Consider the following 19,399-nt stretch of genomic DNA (forward strand, 5'->3'; position numbering starts at 1 on the left):
AAGGATTGGTATATAGCTGACACTTGTGCCCCCGTGTCTCTCCACGCGATAACCTTTCTGCCCACTCTCAAGTTTTCCCTTCGCTCCGAGGGTATTTGAGAGGCATCTGTGCCTGGGGATCTTTGGTGTGATTGTGGTGAAATGAACCTTAATTGGTTGGGGTTCTTGGGGCAGTGGGCCTTTATATGTCTCAGTTCATTACATTTAAAACATCGCCCAGCTGACTGGTCACTGGGTCAAGGTGGGTTGTGACCCTGCCAGCAGGTAGGGGATCTTGGGGGACAACTACTGCACTGGTGGGGTGCAAAATAAACTTTATTAAGAAAATGCAAAAACAGGGAAAATTCAATAGTGAGGGGTATGGGGGGGTTTGTTAAGATAGACAATTGGGGAGGGTTTCTTTTAGTAAATAGTATAGGGGGTTTCAATAGTGGAGTACAATACAGTGGGGTACAACACAGTTGGTAACCAATTAACACTGAAGTATAAATGTAACAGGTAGCTAACAATTTCTATGTAAAGAGTGTGTCACAGCAGCATATAACCAACTAACAGTTATGGGTAAAATGTGTTAAATAACCAACAACTCTAGGTAAAAATGTATCACAGTGGTGTAAATGTAAAATGTGAGGTGTGTCAGAGAGAAAAAGGGTAACCAAGGGGTTTTATGCTAGACTTCAGTAATACAATTGAGGTTTGGCAGCAGTAAGAGCGGGGTGAACACGTGGGGGAAGGGATTAAAAGAGAGAGAGAGAGAGAAAGGCAGTGGTAGAGGAATGAGGTTAGGGGATGGGGGAAGAGGAGCACATGGTGGAGCAGAGACCAAAGGCAGAGGCGCTGCGGAGGGAGATTTAAACTCAGGGAGACACAGAGAGCAGACAGGGTGCAAGTTTAAACAGCAGAGAGACTGCAACGAGTGACTGGGGAGCTCAGGGGGAGACACAGGCAAGCTTGGGGGGGGTGGGAATTAGGGCAGCGGGAAGACAGACTTAACTACAGTTATACAGAACACAGCAAAATCTTATTTATGATCTAACTTAACCAAGACTACACAAATTAGCAAGTAACAGAACACAATGCAACAATTCTTTTTTTAAACCTAACTTACAGAGCACAATACAAACAATTCTTTAAACCTAACTTAACCACAGCTATGCAAAATGAAATTACAACTTATCTAGACTAAGAACCTGATTCTAATAGGTGCACCTTACACTATGCCGATTCTTTGATCGCGAGGGGGAGCAGTTTCAGAGGGCAGAGTGGTGTGTGCCCGGGGGGGGGTGGCTGCAGCAGTGGGGCGGCTGCAAGCCGGTGGCCCAGGATACAGTCCCGGAAGGCACAGCTTAGCAGCAGCACAGGCTTATTTTTGGCAGCAAAGGCGCTGCGGAGCAAGAAACAGATTACAGATACAGACCATGGAGTTAGCTTGGGTCTGTCTGCTGGGGAAACAAGGCCAGCAGCTAGGACAGGGGGAGTCTGCAAGAGAGAGTTCTTACCAATCTCCAGGACAGCAGCAAGCACAGAGGCAGGAACAGCAGTAGCATCGGAGGATGACGAGAGGACTCGATTCACTTACAATAATCAGGAGATCTCCAGGCACAAATTTGTTGTTCGTGGGAGGGGAGTTTAAAAACGGGGTACGCTCAAAAACAAATGAGAGCAGGGAGAGGGCCCCCCAAAGACCCCTAACTGATCAGACCAGGTGGCAAAGCAAGGACCTTCTCCGAGGTCTGATCAGAAAATGTCCGGCTTTAAAGGCAAACTCAGGCAGTTTCCCACCAGTACTTTTGATTGTCTCCTCTTGATACAGGGGAGGAGAGAAGGCAGGGAAAGGCTGCAGGTAAGCATAGGCATGCCTGGGAATGTTCTGAGCCACAGGTATGACTCATATGCTTAATTAGTTGGCCACTTCAGGTCTTGCATTTCTGGGCAGCGCCCCCCACACTGAGCCCGGGTCTGAACAAAGGAGCCAAACAAAGAAGCAAGAAGCCCCTTCCCTAGGCAGAGCAATGGCTCCAGTTAGTCTGTACAAGCCATTCCTATGAATAGGGCTGTGACTTTAGTTAGCACAATGGCTGGGAGGGGCTGCCACACAGGACAAACAGAAAGGAGAGGGGAAAAAGGAATGCAGCAGGGGGACAGCTGTAACAGACAGGTTGCTGGAGACTGGTGAGGTGGGACAATAGGGTGTGTGGGGCTTTCCTTGGGTCGTAGGTGGGGTCTTGGGTTGCCCCCGGTGATGGGGTTTATTTTTGGTTTGCCCCCTCTGATATTCGCTCCCCTTGCTAGGAGTTTTTTTCTTTTCTGCCACTTCCACCCATCTGACTCCAATCTCCCCCGCCTCGGTTACAGTTTTGGGCTTCCCATTTAGGATGTACCTTTCTATTTCCTCAGGAACACCCTCTAAGAACTGCTCCATTTGCATTAGGAAGAACAGCTCTTCCAGAGATTTAGCACTTGCTCCTGATATCCAGGCATCCCAATTCTTTCCAATGTGGTAGGCGTGTCAGTTAAATGACACATCTGGTTTCCACCTTAGGGCTCTGAACCGCCGACGGGCATGCTCAGGTTTTAGCCCCATTCTGATTCTGGCCTTGGTTTGAAAAAGATCATAATTGTTCATGTGTTCCTTAGGCATTTCAGCCGCCACCTCTGCTAAGGGTCCACTGAGCTGTGGCCTCAGCTCTATCATGTACTGGTCTGTAGGGATGCTGTACCCATGGCAGGCCCTTTCAAAATTTTCTAAGAAGGCCTCAGTATCATCACCTGCCTTGTAGGTGGGGAATTTTCTGGGATGGGAAACAGTACCTGGAGAAGGGTTGTTAGGGTTGGCTGGTACATCTGGCTTAGCCCTTGCTAATTCCAGGGCCTGCTGGTGGGCCTCCCTCTGGATCTGCATTTTTTTTTCTTTCATCTCCATAGCTCTCCGGTGGTCAGCCTCTTTGGCTTTCTCTTCTCTTTCTCTTTCTTTTTCTTTCTCCTCCATAGCTCTTATGTGGGCAGCCTGTTCTCTGGCTATTTCTAATTGTTTTAGTTCCATCGGTCTCTTATGTTCGTTGTCTTTCTCTGTTGTTTCCAGCTTAGCCAGCTCTAGTTTGTTAGCTGCTCCACTGGTACTCATTTTCCTGCTTTCTGGTGCTGGCCTCACCCCTCTGCAGTTCACTGAAGCTGGGATGTACTCAGCTCAGGGCTGCTTGGTTAACAGAGACTTTCTAACTAGCTATACCCCAGAGGTAGAAAGAAAAAAACAATTCAGCTTGTAAATTCCTTTTGCTGGCTGCTTGCTCACAGCTTGAAGCCTTCTCTTAACAAAGACCCTTGTTAAAAAACTTAAAACCTCTGCCTTCAGGCTGCTTTCCAAGCAGCTAGAAAGGAGAGAAAAAAAAATCCTACTGGCATTTGGTTCCTAAAAAAATCCCACACCGCTGCTCACCATGTCAAGGTTCCTTCCCCACTTTGAACTTTAGGGTACAAATGTGAGGACCTGCATGGACACTTCTAAGCTTAATTACTAGCTTAGATTTGGTAATTCTGCCACATTCCAGAAATTTCAGAGTCTGGAGCACTTTCTGTTCCCCAAAAACTTTACCCTCTCTGGGCCGCCTTAAGAGGCTTCACCAATTCCCTGGTGAACACAGATCCAAACCCCTTGGATCTTAAAACAGGGAGAAATTAACCACTTTCCCTCCTTTCCCCCCACCCATCCCTGGTGAGTCCAGATCCAATCCCCTTGGATCTTAAAACAAGGAGAAATTAACCACTTTCCCTCCTTTCCCCCCACCCATCCCTGGTGAGTCCAGATCCAATCCCCTTGGATCTTAAAACAAGGAGAAATTAACCACTTTCCCTCCTTTCCCCCCACCCATCCCTGGTGAGTCCAGATCCAATCCCCTTGGATCTTAAAACAAGGAAAAATCAATCAGGTTCTTAAAAAGAAAGCTTTTAATTAAAGAAAGAAAAGTAAAAAAAAATCATCTCTATGAAATCAGGATGGAAAATACTTTACAGGGTAATCAGATTCATATAGCCCAGAGGAACCCCCCCAGCCTTAGGTTCAAAGTTACAGCAAGCAGAGATAAAATCCTCTCAGCAAAAAAGGGACATTTTACAGGTTGAGAAAACAAAAATAAGACTAATCCGTCTTGCCTGGCTATTACTTACAATTTTGAAACATGAGAGACTGATTCAGAAAGATTTGGAGAGCCTGGATTGACGTCTGGTCCCTTTTAGTCCCAAGAGCGAACAACCCCCTAAACAAAGAGCACAAACAAAGACTTCCCTCCACCAAGATTTGAAAGTATCTTGTCCCCTTATTGGTCCTCTGGTCAGGCGTCAGCCAGGTTCACTGAGCTTCTTAACCCTTTACAGGTAAAAGAGGCATTAACCCTTAACTATCTGTTTATGACAGCTTGACTCTCAGATCCTAAGGTGCAGAGCTGGCATTTAGGGGGGAAGTTTTGTTATTTTTTTATCAGCTGAACAAATGAAATCTGAAAAATTATGAACATCGCGCCCTACAATGCCATCTAACCTGAGTCACATTTTTTAGAGTAGAACCTCACTTTAAAGTGAACATCGTATGGATTTTCTTTGATCTCTTCTGGTGAGTGGCTTCTAGTTTTCACATTTCTTCAGTGATATGCTGGATATCATTAATAATTTCTTAGTGTTTTTAGACCTAACTGATCAGAACAAGATAAGATAGCATCAGCTCTCAAGCCCTGTTACTTAAAGTTTTAAGTGCACTATGAAAACATTTAAAAATGACACTGCCTAAGGAAGAGATCTTTAAGTGATGTCTCCAAGGATACATTGCCCCTCTAAGGTTGAACACTCCCTGCAAATATAAAATCTTTTTGAAAAAGGTCCCTGGGAATTATCTGAAGTGATTGCAAGCACACGGTGCATCTATAATTATAAAAGAACATCATAAACAGAATGCTGGGGAAGATTTGCAATAAAATCTGCCTGGTTTGTTTAATTACACAGTACGCTTGGACTAAGTTTGCTGAACACTTTGCAACCTACCCTTGTGTTCATTTTTGCAGCAAAATTGTGTGGAATTCATAGTGTGTCATTGTTTCAACATGAAACCAAGAGAATCTTGGCGTTTGTGACTGATTTTACTCAGCTCGAAAACCCAAATTCAGTTGATGTGATTTCACAGACTGAAATGGAAAGCAATCATCACATAAGTCCCATGAGTTTTATATTTTAATATTCTTTAGGATGTCTAAAACCCTGCAAAGAAGTTCTATATTATTATCCATTTGTATTCTATATTGCCACAATGCCTTGGAGCCTTAGTCACGGACCAGTACCCCATTGTGTTAGGTGCTGCACACAGAGCAAAGATACAGTCCCTACCCCAAGGACCTTACAATCTGCATATAGAAAATGAGCTGACAGTTAGATACAGGCAGATGAGGGAATACTAGGAAACCAAGGCAATACTGTGCAAATAGACAACATAGTCATGGTGGGGGAAAGGGTAGAACACACAAGCAGAGTGAACAGTGTGATGGTAGCAAATGGCATCTGTTAGTTCTATAAATTTTTGAACGGAGACAGGTTGGTGGATTTACTCTGGAGGGGATCAGCTAAATGGACAGAGAAGGGAAGGAGAGAGTAGAAGGGGCAGGTGTTGAGAGGCTGAGGTGAAGAGACCGCAGAGGGAAGGGGAGAGTTAGAGTGAACAGCCATTCAGCACAGGACACAGAATCAGAGAACATTCTCATTTTGACTGGAATGCCCAGAGATTCCTACTTTGCCATTAGTCATAATATACCAGTAAGCAAAGAATTAATGTGAAACACAGTTTCTCATTTATTGTTTCTGCTAACACACAATGTGCTAAGTTCAGAACAAACATAAAGGTGTTCAGAAACATAATACTGATCGAACTGCATGAAATTAGTGTAATTTCTGTAGATGTCCACTAGATGATGCAAATGTACTGCAGAAAGGTAGGAAACTACATTATAGCAAGAAATATTTACATTTGCTATATTTTTTAGTTCAATATTAGGGAGAGAGTAGCATTTTTTCAATGGGCCAGGGTTATTATTTGATTTCTGTAATTAAGAAAAATAATTTGTTGAATTGCTTTTAGGATCAAGTTACAAAGTTTATGTTCTAATCTGTTGCAACGTTGGTTCCAGGATACTAGAGAGACGTGTGCGAGGTACACAGAAGAATCTTGTCTTTTCCACCAGTTGAAGTTGTCACCTCAACCACCTTGTCATTTTAGTCCTCTGCATTTAGAATAAGACAGAAGCAAAATCGCTTGAAGGAACTTTCTCTTACTTGGCATGTTTCCATCTTTTTTCTGTTTTATCTATCTTTTTTGTAGTAGCCTCCCCAAATTTAGAGTATATCTGAAACTCCAGTCCAAGACACGAACACAGACCTTGGGTGTATTCTGGTCTCATGCTGTTCTGGTTCAATCCCATTGACTGAGGTCTGGTCTACGCTACAGAATTCGCTCAATACAAGGCAGCTAAAGTTGACCTAACTCTAACTCTAAAATTTCACTCCTGCCAACGTAACTTCCCTGCTATGATAATAACTCCACCTCCATGAGAGGTATAGAGTCAGTGTCAATGTAGTTAGGTCGACACAACGTCAGTGTAGACTAGGGTGACCAGATGTCCTGATTTTATTGGGACAGTCCTGATTTTTGAGTCTTTTTCTTAGATAGGCTTCCATTACCCCCCACCTCCATCCCAATTTTTCACATTTGCCGTCTGGTCACCCTACTGTAGACACTGTTGCTTACATTGACTTTCAGAAGGCATCCCAGAATGCCCCACACTGACAGTATAATCGGGACAAGTGCTCCTGGTGAGGATGTACGCTGCTGACACAAGGTGTGTAGTGTGGACACGCAAAGGTGATTTAATTATTGCAGTGGCTGTATGCCGACCTGACAGAGGTTGCCATAGTTCTGTAGTATAGCCATGCCCTTAGTGAGGTTGCCCTAGTATAATTGAGTACTCTCCACTTTTCTTCTTCACAGATTCGGGTCCTGAATTCTCCTTTCATTTACAGTGATGTAGCTCCATTGTCACTGGGATTACTCCACAGTTCAGGGTGTATCTGAGAGCAGTTCTGGGGACCCTATCTGGTTGCAGAGATTCAGTTTCTTTTCTCCCTCTTTTAAAAAAGACAGGCAAAAGTCCATCTGTGCATTTTGAGTCTGATCCTCGGGAGCGCTGAGCAGCCACAGCTCTATTGCAGCCGATGGGAATTGCACGTGCTACGCAGCCCTCAGAGTCTGACCCCTTGTTCCTGGACTGGCTGGCTCTCCCTCCTCCGGATAGTTACACAGCCACATATACTTGGCAGCTACCCTGATTGGCAGAGCAGATGCTTTGCCTGAACTGAACCCTAGGCAAGTGACAATGTCTCTCTCCCAAGCTTTTGCTGGCACAAGCAGTGGAAGTCCTAGGAGTGGACTCTTGTCTTCTTGCATCAGTTTTTATATTCGTGTAACTCCATTGACTTCATTGGTGTTACTTCTGACTTATGTTGAAAAGGGGATTAGGTCCCTAATGTCTGTTTTATGGCTTTGTGAACACTTAAACCTATACAGCTGTGCCGCTGTGTTGCTTCAGTGTAGACACTATAGCAATGGGAGAGGTTCTCCTGTCTCTGTAGTTAATCCACCTCTCTGAGAGGCAGTAGCTAGGTCAGCAGAAGATTTCTTCTGTGCCAGCCTCTCATATCACCTACAGCTATGCTCCATTTTTAGTGCACTATCTCAATCAGAGCTAGCACAGGTATGTCTCCTCAAACTGGGAATTAGACCTCCAGCTCCAAGTGTAGCCATAGCATTAGAGAGAGAGAGGGAAGTGCAGTGCCACAAACACTGCATCTTTTGGTCTGCAAAATGCCAAAGAAAATTCTAATAATGCTGTTTTTATCATCGTTAAAATCAAACTGCTGAAAACCCATTGTGCCACTAGCAGGCCAGGTGCCAGCTCTTGCCAAGGCTGCAGGCATTAGGTAAGAACTGACAAACTCATAGCTGGAGACCAAACCAGTTTACTTACATGTTAATTTTGCTCAAAATAGGTATTAGTCTTACAAGAATGTATTTAGGGTTCAGACTCTATTGAGTGTCTGTATGTGCTACATGCATTAGTCTTATTTGTAGTGTCTGTATGCCATGCTATAAGGAAATTTGTAACTTTTGCTTTATAACTTTGAAAATGTTTGCTCTAAACCTGTGAACTCAGATGGGAAGAGTGTTTCCCCTCATCCATCCAGAAAAACTATCAAAATCAGATGGACTATCAAAGAATATCGCAATACAAAGGATTGGTGAATGGCCCTATTACACCTTGGAAATGATATGTGCAAGGAAGCTTGTCCTATGGCCTTGGAGGCTGGATCTAGGAAATAAAACAAAGATGCAGGAAAATTTTCCATCTCTTTGCTGTTTGAACTCTCACAGAGACAGAGACGCTAAACAGAGACCAAGATCCCCAGAGTTCATCACTTGTGTCTGCCCTGAAAGAGATCTTGAATTGACAGATTATCACATCTCTGTCATCTTTAGGAACCATGGAGGGTAACTCATTTGTGTGTATATATTTGCTTGCGATAACCTGTATCTAACTCTCTTATTTCTCTTTTCTAGTTAATAAACCTTTAGATAGTTTATTACAGGATTGGCTACAGGCATTGTCTTTGGTGTAAGATCTAGGGTACCAACTGATCTGCGGTAAGTCTCTTGGGACTGGAAGCAGCCTGAATATTTTGTGATTTTTGGTGTAAGTGACCATTTATCATTAAGTCCAGCTTGCCTGGGTGGCAAGATATACTGGAGAGTCTAAGGGACTATCTGTGACTCCATGGTAAGACTGTTATAGTGATCCAGAAGTTCACATTTGTTACTGAGTTGGTGAAATCTAACTGTAGAACACAGTCTGCTCTAAGGGAGGCACTCATGGTCGTGAGCCACTCCAGACAGTGTGATTCACCTCCCATCAGTTCATGCTCCTTGAATACTTTTAACCTATCTTTAAGGGTCCCCATGAGTGACATTTTAAAACAAATGCCTATATACTATAGTTGTTACCAGTTGCAGGTTACAACTTGTATGACCATCAAGAGTCCGTGAGAGAGAGAATAATTTTCTCCATTAGACCACTTACATTGTAAAGAATGATGTAGAACAGAGGTATTAGCAGATCTCCCTTTGTTTATAACTAAAAAAGAAAAATCTGGCTGCTTTAAAGGACATGAGAATTAGTTTTGTCTTCCTTTCCTATTACTGTCAAACAAACTTTACCTCAGCCCTGAATATCACATGGAATTTGTCACTGGCAGGAAACATAAACTTTATCTTGTGAATATATAACTTACAGTCACTTCTTAAGAAGAAAAAAAAATCCTTTCATCATGTATAGTTTTCTTCACTGTTTTATTTCACTTAAAACATCACTTAGTGCCAAATGGTATTTGTCAGTAGTAATTGGCAAATGCTGGAGGCAGTTTTCAAGGCTGTCTGAGTGGAAAATCTCAAGGCAGTTGTCTGCGTTGAAAGAAAATATTACATTTGATCTTTTTATGATTCTCACAGACGATGTATGTCTGCATTCTTCAGCTTGAAGAATTCTTGTACTTTTTAACTGACAGGAAGTAGAACTTCACTATTAATTGACAGTATTGTCTGAGAAATAACCACACTATACAATAAAGTAATTTTGTTTATTTTTTTTTTTTACTCTTCACAAAAATTCATTTTTATTAGCCATTTATTGTGGTTTTGCTTGTTGGCAAGTTGTAAGACTTTGAATGATGACCGTGTCTACTGCATTTCATCTACACTTGTATTTGGAAATATATTTCTTCCAATGTGTTTCCTCTGAGTAATGAGTCTCACTTAAAGATTGTCTTGCAGTAAATCACCTTTTCCTTAACTGAGTCATATAGATATAGTATTGCTTTTCTCAGTTCTGCCTCAGTGCTTTCCAGTGATAATGACGAAGGGTAGATAGCATGTTAGATTAACACCACAGTATAAATTTAGAGGGCTAGATCCTCTTTCAGGCTAACTGAAGCTTAGTGGAGGGAGGGATGGTGGGAGTCTGGGTTCTAGAGCTCTGATTCTCAGAGCAAGGCCCAGCCTCAATGCAATTTAAAGCTGCTTTAAGTTGTGTCACTGGTGCCCCCTCTCCCTATCCCCTACACCAGGGGAGGAGGCAGGGCCCAAACGGAGTTATTCTCAGCTGGGCATTTGTGCCTGGGTTGAGGGTCCTTTGAGTCACTCAAGTGGCACGAAGGGACTGTAAACCCAACTTGTGGACCTGGTCCAAAATGATTGATCAGTGTTGAAATATGAATGGAGTTCCACTAATGTTCTCAGCCATTTTAAATCATCATAATATTGAAATGTGTGGTAACTCTGCTTACTGTCCAGTGTCAGACAAGTCTGAGTAATCATTGTGAATTGGATGTTATGCACCATGAAATACCAATTGCCTTTTTGCCTTTTATTTCTGTTTCCTTCTTTCTGCCAACTTCTGAGGATGTGGGGATGAGGTCCTAGCTTTCTACAGATCCTGATAACCCCACTGCTGGCATTGGTCAGAAGAAGGACGCTGCTGGTTGGTGGATCTTCCCATTTTAGAGAAAAACTTCAGTGCTGAGATTTGGGTCTGTGTGGTCAGGTAAGGCTTTAGCTAGGTCTCTCTCTCCTGTCACAGTCTCCTCCTCCGCTACTGATTGGAAGCTCATGGACTAGGGGAATATAGCACCGATTTCAGCCAGCCATAGCAAAGACAGGCTTTCTGCAAAGTTCTCCAAAAAGCAGTGTTGCCAAGTCACAAGTCTTGAAGTTGGCTTGAAAATAATGAGATTTAAAACATTTAAAATAATAAATATGGGGATAGTTTTATTGGCTGCTTGTTTCTGAGTCACTGGGCTGCACTCAGTTCACATTACCTCTGCAAGCATCAGTCCCAGAAACTTACTTCTAAAAAAATAAATGAAAATGAGATTCTCGTGTAATCGCTTAACTCCAGAGCTGGGGCTTTAAGAAACATATTGTGAGACTTGCAACACAATAGGGGGAGTTGGCATCACTGAGACAGCTCTGCAGACTTACCTCAGTTATTATGACACATCAAATATTAAACTGTTGCTGGTCTCCTGAGAGAAAATTGCCGATTGTGTCAGTACATTTGCCATAATTATACTAAATCTCACCATTCAATTGAAAGATATGGTGAGAAACAATATTGCTAATGTTTGTTTGTTTGTTTGTTTGTTCTTTCTTCAACACACACTCACAAGCAATGTGTAATCCCTAGGGAGGGAAGGGTGAGGTTATCTGGAAACAATGCTCTGTTTGTTTTGTTCTTCATAGAAAATTGGTTGACATGAGTAATTTTACACCTTTCTAAAGGGTTGAAGGTTTTGCCACTGACTCACTGTGTGACCAGGAGCCAAGTCATGTAGGTGAAAAACGTCTAAAAAAGCCTGCAGGCCTACAACTGGCAGTTTGGTCAGTGAAAAAGGTGTTTGTGTTGCTTCTGGGTGCACACAGCATTTCCAGAAAGGGGGCTTGGGCCTGTCTTCACTGTAACAGTTAGCTTGAGTTAGTACACTGAAATTACTCTACTAGAGCTAGCCTAACTTGAGTGAGATCTACCACCCTGCAAAACAACTCTGGAGTTACACAGAGTGATTGGATTAGCCGTTGATGAATTGTTGTATATCACCACTGCATTATTAGTTTGAGTATCAGCATCATATGAGCTCCAGCCACCACCCCTCCTCCTGCCAGGTTATCTAGCTTGAGCTCTTAAAGCACCCACTTAACTCAAGCTAGAGACTTTTGCATCAACTACTGAGACAAAACTGGATGTGGTTTTGTCCACTAGCAAGAGTGTGCCACTACACTGGGTGACCTTACGTGCACTGGGCACATATGCATGTGAGGGTGTGATTTGTGGAAAGATCAGAAGAGTTAACTGAAAAAAACACAAGTATTTTAGAATATCCTTTAAAACAGTTGAAAATAGTACGGCTGGATCCATACTAGAACACTGGATCTAAAACCATTCAAATCTTGGGAAACTTCAAATCAGGCACGGTCACACCAGCAGGGGGGTGACACTTTCTTCAAATAGCATCCTCCATGTGTGGCATGACCTTACGTGCACTATATAGTGCAAGCTCATGCCAGCAGGGGTGGGGCCATGCAGGCGGGGATAGGCCCATGCTGTTCCCAGAAGTACTGGAATGTCCAGTATTTTGGGGATGCATCAGTGGCTACCCTGCCCACAGCCCCCACCACACACTGATTAGATGACCACCAACACTCTCGATAGGGAAAGTATTTTCAAACTTCTGAGAAGGTACGGAGGGTATCACAAGCAAATGAAAGCTCTAAATAAAAAGTTAAAAGCTACTAAAATAATTGAATGTTTGCTTTTAAGTGGCAGTTTGGGAAGATCTCCATTAACTCTCAGCAAAGCTTCTAGCTGTCAGTACACGCTAACCAGTAATGCCCAAACTTTTCCTGTCACACTCCCCTCTTACCAATAATAGAATCTGTCTGCACCCCTCCCTCCAATACAGCACAGTTGACTCAGCAGAGAAGCTTGTTCTAGGGTGACCAGACTTCCCGATTTTATCGGGACTGTCTCAATATTTACTTGTTTGTCCCACGCCCCGACCGATGTTCGGTTGGGACATGAATTGTCCTGATATTTTGCCCTCCGACACACAGGCAGAGAGGGCTCGTGCCCCCTGCCCCAAATCCACCTGGTCCCACCCCGACTCCTCCCCTCCCTCCCCCATTGGATCACTCTCTAAATCCCTGCCCTGGCCCTGCCCCAAGCCCCGCCCCCTCACTACCCTATTGGATCCCTCCCCAAATCCCTGCCGTGGCCCTGCCTCTTCCCCAAGCATGCCACATTCCTCCTCACCCCTCCCTCCCAGGCTTGTGCTAATCAGCTGTATGGCAGTGCGAGCAGGAGAAGCAGGATGGAGCAGCCAGCTCAGGGGAGGTGGAAGCAGAGCGAAGGCGAGCTGGTGCAGGGGGGAGAGTCATGGAGCTGCCTGTGGGTGCTCAGCCCCCACCAATTTTTCCTATGCTCCTTCGGCTCTTGCTCCCCCCGTCCCGATATTTCACGTCTCTCATCTGGTCACCCTAGCTTGGGCTGATGGCAGAGCTGGGAGCAGTACCAGGGATGGAGGAGGAGCTGCAGCTAGAGGCAGAGCTGGCCTGGGGGCAGAAAGGGAATGAGGGCAGAGCTGGGCTGGGGGCAGAGAAGAGGACAGAGTTACAGTTGCCAACTTTCTAATCCCACAAAACTGAACACCTCTGCCTCTTCCCCAAGGCCCTGGCCCCTGCTCACTACAGTCCCGCTCCTTCCGTGCCTCACTACCCCCCACCCTCACTCGCTTTCACTAGGCTGGAGTAGGGGGTTGGGGTATGGGAGAGGGTGAAAACTCTAACGGGGGGTGCAGGCTCTGGAGTGGGGCCAGAAATGAGGGGTTCAGGTTCAGGAAGGGGATGCCACACTGGGGCAGATGGATGGGGTGTAGGAGGGAGTGAGGGCTTCAGCTGGGGGTGCGGGCTGTGGGATGGGGTCAGGGATGAGGGGGTTTAGGTGCAGGAGGTGGCTCTAGGCTGGGAGTTGGGTAGAGGGGTTCAAACTATTGGAGAGGGATCTGGGCTGGGGCGGGAGGGTGACGGCACCATCTTGGGGAACAGGCTCTGGGGTGGGGCTAGGGATGAGGGGTTTGGGGTACAGGAGGGGGCTCTGGGTTTGGAGGGGGCTTAGGGTTGGGGTAGGGGGTTGGAGCTTACCTTCGGCAGTTCCTGGTCAGCGGTACAGCTGGAGGGGAAGGCGGGGCTAAGGCAGGCTTCCTGCCTGTCCTAACTCTGCACTGCGCCCCGGAAGACGCCAGCAGGTCCGGCTCCTAGGTGGAGGTGCGCAGGTGGCTCTGTGCACTGCTGTTGCCTGCACACACTGCCCCTGCAGCTCCCATTGGCCGCAGTTCCCTTTTCGACTGGGTGTTCCTGTTGAAAACCAGCCACCTGGTCACCCTAGGCCACAGAGTGGAGCTGCAGTTGGGGCTGGAGCTGGGCTGGGAGCAGAGCAGGGGACGGAGTGCAGCTACTGCTGGGGGCGAAGCAGAGCTGGCTGGCCTGGGCCCCACCACACACTCCCCCAAACAGTTCTTCATGCCCCTCTAGGGGCATGAACTATGGGACAATTGCACTGACAATCTGTTACTCCATAATAAGATCACAAAAGAGGTATGTGTGACTAGAAGACAGACAAGAAGGTACATGTTATAGTCACAGGAGTTACTTTTGACTGCTGTGTTGGATTTCTGGATAATATGATTCTTTTTGAATTTGGGGACAATCTCTCTAACCCCAGAGCAGAGACTGCCCAGTAGCAAATACAAGCTGGTCTTGCTTGATTTTATGTATTTTGCAACTGTATTGCCCCTTTGCTTGTCTGCAGGGTTTTTCGCACGTTTGTAGTCATTTTTATGGATGCTGTTGTAGAAGGCTCGCTCTTGTTTAGTGTTCAAAGCAATAGCTATGGGGAGAACAGCATTTAAATAAACAAACAAACCAAAAAGCAAAACCAGTTTAAATCCCAAATGGAAGTCATGTGGAGTTTTGCTGGAACATAGATACCTGTATTAATTGTTGCTCCGTGTCTTTAAACACACAAGACTTGGCATTTTATATAATTCACCTGATATACTGTGAGGTCTAATTCTTGAAAGAATTCTACCTTGGAAAAATCCTGTACGTTTCTGAGCAGGGATCACTAAAATATTCCCACGCTTGTTTTGTCAAGTTCAATAGGAAACTTGATTTGAGGCTTGTGTGTTTAACTATTCAGCTACATTTACTGTGTTTAATATTGGAGTTATGATTGTTACACCATTACTGTTCCCATTGAGGGCTATCAATTTTGAGTTAATACAAATTGCAGAACATCTTTGGCAAAACTGAACCCAATCTTCGATGTCCTTATGTCACTAAAATTGTTGGAAGCCATATTTAGTAGTTATCCTCAGTGTCTGAGCACTTTCAGCCATGTTTTGTATCTTACTCTTGTCACCAGTCAACAGATCAATAAATGCAGAAAGAACCATTTACTGTTTTTCTGCGCCAGGTCATATGCTCCCATGTGCTGTGTGATGTGGCACAAAGAAAATTACCATAATCTTTTACAAAAAGTGCCAAGCAAGGTTTTCCACGATAGAGGTAGTCCTACATGGCATGATGCCAGACTCAGTGGAAAAGAACTGCATTGCACAATTATAGAATCATAGGACTGGAAGGGACCTCGAGGTCATCTAGTCCAGTCTCCTGCATGCATGGCAGGACTAAGTATTATCTAGACCATTCCTGACAGGTGTTTGTCCAACCTGCTCTTAAAAATCTCCAATGATGGAGATTCCACAACCTCCCTAGGCAATTTATTCCAGTGCTTAATGTACAACATCTTCTGTTTTCATGCCAAATATGCATGTGAGGGTGTGATTTGTGGAAAGATCAGAAGAGTTAAATGAAAAAAACACAAGTATTTTAGAATATCCTTTAAAACAGTTGAAAATAGTACGGCAGGATCCATACTAGAACACTGGATCTAAAACCATTCAAATCTTGGGAAGCTTCAAGTCTGGATGGATCAGAATTGTGTGGTTCAAGGCTATCTCTAGAAAAGGAGGCAAGTTTGCATGTGTAGATCGATGTAAGTAGGCAAAACTTGAAATGGCAATGCACAGATTAGATGGCCCCACCAATGAGCCCAGAAATATTGATAGACGCTTCTGGTATGTTACAGGAAGTAGCAATTGAGAAAAAGAACTATGGGACAATTGCACTGACAATCTGTTACTCCATAATAAGATCACAAAAGAGGCATATCTGACTAGAAGACAGACAGGAAGGCGCATGTTATAGTCACAGGAGTTACTTTTGACTGCTGTGTTGGATTTCTGGAGAATATGATCCTTTTTGAGTATGCCCACTGCTTTTTAGGACAAACTTTTGGGGGCAGATATGGTAGGATGATATGGCACAACTTACTACAAGTGTTTGGCATGCAGTTTTCTGCAGACTATAGTGCCTTGAATATGTTTTTATACAGAAGGCTAGCTTACATACCTACAGCATAGATGGGATCTGTTATTTTTTATTATTCACATTACAATAATGCATAAAGGCTCCAATCAGGATCAGGGCTTCATTGTGCTAGGACGTGAACAATCACATAGTAAGCAATGTCCCTGTTCTGAAGAGGTTACGTTCTAAATAGACAAGACAGATAAAGGGTGGGGGAAAGGCATACATTATAGAATCAGAGTGGTGGCTGGCAAATGTCTTGTTAATTTCAGGTTTGTTTTTGTCAGTGGAACTGGTGGAAAGATTAATGTCCAGAAACAGTATTGCATTTTTTGATTGAAAATGAAACTTATACAAATGGTTTCTAAGCCTAGAAATTATAGGAATATGTGTTTGCAATTATTCTGCTTTAATAATTAATTACCAACATGTTTTAATCACTGAGAATATTGTTTTCATCATTAAGAATTTACAATGCAAAGATTGTTTCAAGGTCAAATCTCAAATGTTAATCATCCTAACATTATCTCTGCTGAATAAGAAAAAGAAATCATTAATTTCACCTAGTGTGCTTACTGGAAATTATCTTCCATGGCTCTGTGATATGGTTCAGGGCCATTTCTCTAGTCAAAAGTCTCTTAAGATCTAAGAAGTCAGCAGGAGGAACAACAGCACTGAAACTGTACAGTATTCCCTCCCCACCTAAAAGTGTTTGTTTATTGTCATAATAAAAAAAAGCACTTAGATCTGCCATGTGTGCATTGTGTTTCTCACCTTTTAACCAAAAATACAAGAAAGAGAGCAGCAAAGAGTCCTGTGGCACCTTATAGACTAACAGACGTATTGGAGCATGAGCTTTCGAGGGTGAATACCCACTTCGTCAGATGCATGTAGTGGAAATTTCCAGGGGCAGGTATAAGAGAGCCTCTCTCACTCATTTTGGTTGCCAAGCCTCCAGGATTGTCCTGGAGTCTCCAGGAATTAAAGCTCAATCTTTAATTAAAGATTATGTCATATGATGGAATAGGTCCAACTGAAATTGGCAGCCCTAAAGTGATGCCAAATAGGTGGTCTGCAATTCTAACCATCTTCGGTGAAGTTCATCCCTCTGTGGAGGGTTTACACTGTGCCTACCTACCACCTCAGTCCCACCTACATTTTATTTAGAGGGATTTACGTGGGACTTAAGTGATGCATAAGACTTATGCTGGCCTCGTGAATGGGAGAGAATTTCACCCCTTGTATATTTAGGGGTCTGTTTGGTGGTCAGTGTGCATGTAAAATTCTATTTCACTTCAAAGTCTATGCTGTGTTTAACCTGAATACTGACTGTAGGATTTGACTCTCTTCATTGTACTGCTACTATACCAGTTTGTAACTAATGAGTTGCAGATCCTCCAACAATTGACAGGCAGCAGCTTCACTAATCAGCACCTGTAGATGTTCTGTTCCTATCTCTTTCCAATTCCATAAACTGAAAAATAGTAGGTGAGTGTGACATGCCTCTGGACTATCATTTGGGTCCACAAGCTGCTTTCTAACTTCTGCACAAATATTTAAGTGCTCAAATCAAACTCAAAACAGGTAAAAATTCAAGTGTGCAGTGCATATGACTATATTTTTACCAGTAATCACAATAGAAGTCAATCACTTGATTCACCAAATGAGTTGCTAAAAGATGTTCAGTGAATTGGACAAGCAGAACACTTGGAGGAGGGGTAGCACATTGACCAAGAGGAGTACATTAGTGTCAAAGTTAGACTAAGGACTCACAGTTTGTCAGACCCCTCTGTTTTATTAGCACAGTGCTCTGCTAATAACATCCAGATAATGTGAGCACCATGCAAGACACAAACTATCTTATTTGTACAGATAGAAAAGCGGGAATTAGACAAAGGGACAAAGAAAGCAAAACAGTAAAATTCACCTGGGGCACAGCATGCATATCCTACTTCCTTACTAACTCTTATCGATCAAAGGCGAATACTTCACCAATTGCCCTTAAACGGTGCAATTGTTCTATGTTAATGTCTGTATTCCTGACACCTGGATTGCAGCATTCCAACAATTTTGCTTAAAGGTACAGACAACATTTCTTTAATCCTTTCTATTTTCACAATATAATTCATTCTACTTTCACATTAGCGAGATCATTTCTGATCCTGCAAAGGATCAACTCTAGAGAAAAGCCTTAGAAACAGTCCATGGATTGGATTATTAAGGACAGTGAGGGTGCTGGCAATTGCTCAGGAAAAATAACAAAACCAAAATCCATGAACAAGCTCTTAATGACAAGGAGGTCATAACATTTTAACTTGTCCAAAATCTATTCAATAGTAGTGCCGCATAAAAACATGAAAAGGCCATTAAAACAAAAGAAGGATCTGATACAGGACTGCAAAAGCTTCTAGAAGACCCAGTTCACAATGTAGTCTCGACATACATTAGCATGTGACATAAGTGTATTATGGAATCTTGCAGTACCTACCAGATTCTTCTTTAAATAGCCTATTGTACTTGTTGAGATGTGCATGTCTCGTTTCTTTGTGTAAATGATACTGAGTTTTGTGACTTAAGAATAGATTTAAGAAATATTTGACATGTTTATTACTTTAAATCTTAAAGAGCCATCCTTTACCAAATCCTCCCTGAAAGATGCATTCATTTTAGTCAGGACATGCTTTTAAGGGAAAAGGATTAGCCATATAACATCATCTTCTTTCTTAAATTGCATATAATTTAACGTAGTGTAACCTTTAAAGTAGAAATATGACCTGTTTAGTGTATTCCAGTGGCATTTGAGCAGTCTGTGTGCCTGAAAGCCTATCTTAAAATAGACAGGCATTTAGTTTCAACCTCACAGTCTTCTTGGAGATATTTTGACATCTAAATAATAGTCCTGGCATTTCTTTCAGAGTTCAGGTCAATAACATTGACTCAGTGCATTCCTTGCTCTTATTTTCATCTCTCCAACTAGAATTATTTAGAATAGTAAATATTACTAATTGTTTTTTAAGATTCCCCAGGCTTATGTTTAGGTTTGGTATTTTGTCATTTAGCTGCAGACGGTCATCCTTTTGAGAGCCTCGCCTACTAACTGTAAGACTCGCTACTAGTTATGCAGGATTCAAATGTCTGTGCCTTAGAGAGTTGAAAGCAGTGTGTAACTACTGTTAGTATTTGACTTGCATGATTGTTTTAATGATGTGAACATATCTTGCTTCTTTTTCTTTTCTGCCCAGGATGCCTTTGCAAATAAAATGCTTCATCAAAATA

The 19,399-nt window shown here is 43.2% G+C and overlaps 1 protein-coding gene across 1 annotated transcript in view; it reads left to right on the forward strand.

Annotated features, from left to right (window-relative positions):
• The window catches only part of SETD4 (SET domain containing 4), a 47,009-nt gene extending 38,334 nt beyond the window's left edge, over positions 1 to 8,675 (forward strand). The window contains exon 12 of the mRNA XM_030578203.1: positions 7,171 to 8,675. The gene's annotated coding sequence lies outside the window, so the exon portion shown is untranslated. The remainder of the gene's footprint in view (positions 1 to 7,170) is intronic.
• Positions 8,676 to 19,399: the final 10,724 nt, after the last annotated feature.

This window comes from Gopherus evgoodei, chromosome 1 (assembly GCF_007399415.2).
Source record: "Gopherus evgoodei ecotype Sinaloan lineage chromosome 1, rGopEvg1_v1.p, whole genome shotgun sequence".
Classification (NCBI taxonomy): domain Eukaryota; kingdom Metazoa; phylum Chordata; order Testudines; family Testudinidae; genus Gopherus; species Gopherus evgoodei.